The sequence below is a fragment of the Cornus florida genome, unplaced genomic scaffold, assembly GCF_030987335.1.
Source record: "Cornus florida cultivar Cherokee Brave unplaced genomic scaffold, ASM3098733v1 CherokeeBrave_3.0.0_Hap2_Chr04, whole genome shotgun sequence".
In the NCBI taxonomy this organism is placed as follows: Eukaryota; Viridiplantae; Streptophyta; class Magnoliopsida; order Cornales; family Cornaceae; genus Cornus; species Cornus florida.
Window position 1 is genome coordinate 37,114,193 of NW_026775574.1, and position 5,844 is coordinate 37,120,036.

Sequence of the window (5,844 nt, forward strand, 5' to 3'; positions counted from 1 at the left end):
GAAGACCCGGGGATATCAGAAACAATATGGCACTAAACGAATACAGAACACAAAAGGATAAATAAAGAATAAATAAAATGCTGAAAGGAAAACTAAAAGAATAATTAAATCCTCAAAATAATATTCATTAAAGAATATCTCCTCTGATAACAATAATCATCCAAAATACAACTCGGGAATCCATACTATGTGGACCCCTATAAAATCCCAAAATGAAAAAAATAACAGTAATAACTATCTACATCTGAATACTGAAAACATAAACTGTAATGATCTGGTCATTTTCCTTCCTTTCCTTTTCTCAGATTTTCACGGATATTTTTTTTTGCCGTTGATCTTTTCCTTTCTGAGTTAGTTTCTCGTCACTTGGTGTCATCTTGAGTGCTCTGGAATGATTTCCGAGACTCTTTTCTTTGGATTGACAACTTCCTTTGAGGACTGTGTCATTTCCACATTTTCATTTTTTGGACACTATTCACTTTTCGTCTTTTTCCCTATTTCGTCTTTTCCCCGTTTGTCACTTTTTAGCATAACCACACTTCTTGTGTTCGGAGTTGGTTTTTTACTTCACGTATCTTCATTTTAAGTGGTTTCCACAAAATACGTATCTTTACTTTCGCAGAAAAGTACTCTAGTTGCTCCCGGTGTCCATAGGGGCATGGATGCAAAGTTCTTCGAAAACTTATTATTTTCTTGGAGTGTTTTTCATAAATATCTTTTGAAGATATTTTATTTCAGGGGTTTCTAAGAAAATATTTTTGGGAAGATATTTTCATTGGTCAGTTGTGTAGTTTTCACTTTTTGGAGGGGCCATTGTGCAATTAATGAAAGTTATTGCTAAATGTCTCGTTTTGAGCCTGGCTCCTCGTACGGGATTCATTTTTACTTTTCGTCGAGTCGCGTACTCTTAAAATTTCCTTCTTGTTGTTTTTCTCCAGTTTTAGAGTTTTTGGCCCCAGTTGCCGTCGGACTTGTTCGAGGCATATCTCTCTGCTCGGGACTCAATTTCCGACGCCGTTTCTTCCGTTGTTCATATTTCTTCATTTTGATTCTTTTTTGTTCACATAGTTTTGCCGTTTGAGCGCGTCTGCGCGAATTCCACTTTTCCAGACCCGGCGGGACCCGTTCAGGGCCCGTTCGGGGCACTTTTTGAGTTTTTTTTATAAATAGGGGGTCTTAGAAAGAAAAATCAGATTTTTCTCCCCCTCTCCTCTCTCTTGGCCGGATCTCACAGCAGCCATGGCTGCCATCTTCTCTCACTTCTTTTGAGCTTCTTCCCTTCAATGAAAAGTCATAGTGACTTAGTGTTTTATGTTCGTCTTGGCGAGGCCTTTGATTCCACCGATTGGAATCTCGTTTTGGCCATTTCTTGAGTTTGGGTTTGAAGTCAAGTTGTGATTTTCATGGGGCTTCCTTGGGATTCTTGTTCACCATGTTGTCCCCGACAAAACTTAGAAGTTTCGTCGGATTCGGAGCCGTTTCATTTCGGTGGGGACTTGAGATTTTATCTCAAGGGATGTTTTAGGATTTTGTATGTGTTGTATTGAGTGTTTTCTATGATTATACAACTTGTTTGCATGCCTTGTATCAAATCTAGAAAATTTGTAATATTTATTTCTTCGTATAAGATTAAATTTACAGTGATGCATATAGCTTAGAATTGAAAAGTGGCATGATGATAAATTATGTTTTGATATGTTTGTTAACATATATTAGATTGGAATTATTTGAATAAGAATTGCACTTTTTATTTAATAATTATCTTTTGTGAAACTTTAACTTTCATGGGTGTACCTTGCATGAAATTAAGTTGTGATATGTTTTTAAATTAAGTCTTGGCATGTTCTTTAACATACTTTAATTTGAGAGCATTTGGATAAGTATGAAAATCTAGAGTTTTTAATTAAAATGATTAATTAAAATCTATTTAATGATTCCAATGGCCTAATTAAGTTTTTGATTTGGTATATGCAATGACCATGCTATATTGTTTAACATGTGTTAATTAGAGACCACTTGATTTAGATTTGAAACTTAAAGAAATTAATTAGTTTACTTGATTAATTTTCATTTCTATTGCGTTAATAATTTAATCGTGTGTTTGACATTGATTGTATATCTAAAGCATAATTTTAGACTTGTAATGGATTTATGAGATCATGTTTCCATCTTGAATTATATTGTTATAGCGTGTAACTAATCGCACACTGAAGATTTGACATGTGATGTTATTATAGCGCGTAACGAATCGCGCTCTGAAGATTCGACATTTGTCATCCTATAGTAGTTGTGGATTTAGAGCACATCTTGTGTGCTTACAAACTACTTGTGCATGGGATGTGGTTTCGTGCTTTATATATTTCGTATATAAGTTGTTAACTTATCTATTTTGGAGTCACTTGGGACATTGTTACAGAGAAATGGCTAGAGTTTGGCTCTAGTACGGGAGGTATGAGTTCTCCCTACAATACAGTGCGCACTAGGGTGATCTTCCCAGCGGGTTAATGCTCGGAATAACCATAGGTCTTGGCATTTATCCAAGACATAATGTCCAAGTCTCCCACTATTTGATTTCACACTTTTAGATTTCAAGTTGATAACTTTGAGAATCTATGTCTTGATGTGTGGTATTAGAAATTCTAATTATACTAAATTGCAATATTTAGTTGTTTTCGCACTTTTAGATTTCAAGTTGATAACTGTGAGAATCTATGTCTTGATGCGATGTATTAGAAATTCTAATTATGCTAAATTGCTATATTTAGTTGATTTCGTATTTTAGATTTCAAGTTGATAACTTTGAGAATCTATGTCTTCTTGCTTGTATAGCATGTTTCTATGTTGGTTAAATTGCATAGATATTATGATTCATGCTTTGTTATTCAAATGTAGCTTAGGAATGATCCTATAGATTTATTTGGAACATAGACGTTAGGTGGCATGTCCCACTTTGGATGTTTTCGCATTTTAGATTTCAAGTTGATGACTTTGAGAATTTATATCATGTTGCTTTGTATATCATGCTTCTATGTGGTTTGAATTGCATGGATGATATGATGTATGCTAGAAATGATCTAGGGTAGCTTAGGATGCTCCCTGAGTCTCACCCTTGACATAAACGTTAGGTGGCATGAGCCATTTTAGCATGTTTCACTTTAAGGTGATAAAATTGTAAAATGCTAGGTCGATGCATACTCATTTCCTACGAGTAGCTTTATGTTGTTCACCCCAAAGTTACTGGGGTATATTTCAGGTACCGGATTCAAGGTTAGAGGTTCTTATTATGCTTGGATGATTTGAGAACTTGAAGGGTTCAATTCTTGTAAAGGTTGGCTTGAAAAGCCATTTGTAACCTTATATGTCAAATGTGTATATTTAGTTCTAAACTTGTAGTGTGTGCCTAAGCACACCTTTTGATTCTCATTTTATGTACATAACATGAGGCCAAGGGCCAAACTTCTTTTGGAATTACATATATGTTATGAATGTTAAAACTTGCCTTTAATGAGAATATATGAAAAATCATGCGTTTTAGTATGCTATTTTGCACCGGAGAGTGCATTGTGTATGAAATTCATTCATTAGCATTCATTTATCATGTATGAAGTGTAGCCAAGGGCCAAACGGTATTTCGAAACCATTTCATAATTTTAAGTTCCAAGTTTTCATTCCAAACTTCATTTTTGTCATTTCGGCCGTTGGGGGGTCGTATTTTGCACCGGCGCTATTTTTAAGCCATGGACCATTGTAGCGCGTGCCAATAGGAAGGTTACGTTTGCGTGCATGATCGTTTCATGAAAAACATCTTCCTTGGTGAAATGAGTCTCCTATGGACTCATTTTACACTTTCTTGTATATTTTGGTCTAGGGGCATTTTGGGGTTTTCCTTCGGGAAATAAATTCCGGTCTTCTTATGGTCACCTAGAAAATGTGATTTTAGGGGGGGTTTCTTTTTCGTGTTTTTCCAGAAAATGTTGTCTTGGTGCCGGACATCCATCTCAAAGTTCAGCTTTCAGTTTTGCATTTAGCAGCTTTTTGGACCCTTATGACTTGATTTCATGGAGGGGCATTTTGGGCATTTTACAGTGAGTTTTTCTCGATTCCTTTTAAGATTTTATGTAGAAAACTCAATTTTGAGGGGGGTTTCTTCTTTGTATTTTTCCAAAAAATGTCATCTAGGCCCTCGAAAATCTAATTTTTTCCGGAAAACCCCTGCTGCCAAGTTTTTGGGTTGAGCGTTCTGGTTTTTGCCATCTAACCGGTTAGAAGAGGTCATCTAAATGGTTAGATGAGTGTGGGCAGAGTTTTGGTCGTCATTTTTGGTCTTCTAACCGGTTAGAAGGGCTTGGAAATCGGTTAGATGACCTAGGGTTGACTATTTTGACCGTTTTACCCCTCTTTCTTCCATTAGCTAAATCTTCTTCATCCGGACTCCGAATCAAGTGATTCTTGAGTCTAAGTTCATTAATTTTTTGTTGTCTTTCCAATGGTGTACTCAGTAGCACCCACTTTTAGGTTGTAAATGACCATTTTGCCCCTAGGTCCATTCTTGTCCGTTTTTAAAATGCCGCTTTTGCATTTGTTCCTTTGGGTTCCATGACCTCATTAAGTGTTACATTGGTGTCTTAGAGGCGCATTATATCTCTAGAGACCGTTATTTCATCTTTTGCTTCTGCATTCTGGATCCAGTTCAGGTCATCACAGGACACACTGGGTTGAAAAATCCAGGGCCGTCACAAGTGGTATCAGAGCGTCCGGTTTCGAATACCTAGGACGACGGGCTTTGGGTGCATATCATGCTTTTGTTGATGTACTTTGATATGTTCACATGCTTTTTCATAACATGTTTATGTGCCTTTTGATAACATGCTCGGTGTGATAACATGTTTTCTGCACTTATATGCTTATGCGTTTAAAAGCATCATAGTTTGATACGTGCTTATGTGTTTAAGTGCCTAGGAGTTTTCATTATCTGTTTAGCATGTTGTATATGTATATCTGCTCATGCATGACTGTATGTTGCATACATTGACGTGGTAATTAATTGATGCATTCATTGAACGAGTTGCATTTGATCATAATAACTCGTGTTATTATTGATCTCGTTTCTTTTTCACGCATATAGCGTCATAGTCTTAACTCACGGAGAGTCTTCTCGTTAGGGCTCAGGTGAGCGTAGTGTTGTAGTATCCATCTGGCGAGATGAGACGTAGGCCATGGAGGCATCGTTTCGTCTCATTTTCTTTTTTCCTTTTGTGAGGTGGTCATGGTGGTGTTAGAGGTGTCGGTGTCATCTCTTAGGACTTCATGGTGGTCTTGACATCATTGATGTCATTAAGTTCCTTGTTTCTAGCGTCATGGGACGAAGAGTCAGGGCCGACTTGAATCCTTCCTTGGGGAGTCGGGAGTTTCCTTATGAGCCTCAGGGTGAAGTTCTCGTGTCTTGCCTTCTTAGGGCAATGGTTTTGGGATTTGGATAGGTGTGTTAACCTAGGATCTTCTTGTGTTGCCTTGAACAGCTCTTATAAGCTACGGTTGCGATGTGAGCGGTCACGTGTAATTAATTGCGTTGGTGGAATTGATTACTCTCCCTTGTCTTTGGAGACTTGGGGCATTGTGTTAAGATTATAGTAGAATCCTGTAGAGTTCCTATCGAACTCGTTGGCATCTTGGTTTGGGGGATGATTCCTTTCCTCGTAATGAGAGATTGGACTCATCCAGGTTCGGTTTTACGTTTTCTGTGTGGTGTCTTTTGAGAGGCATTCTATTCATTTCTGTTGATTTTACGAACTTGCCATTTGTATGATCACTTTTACATGTTAATGAGCCCCATTATTTTTTGGC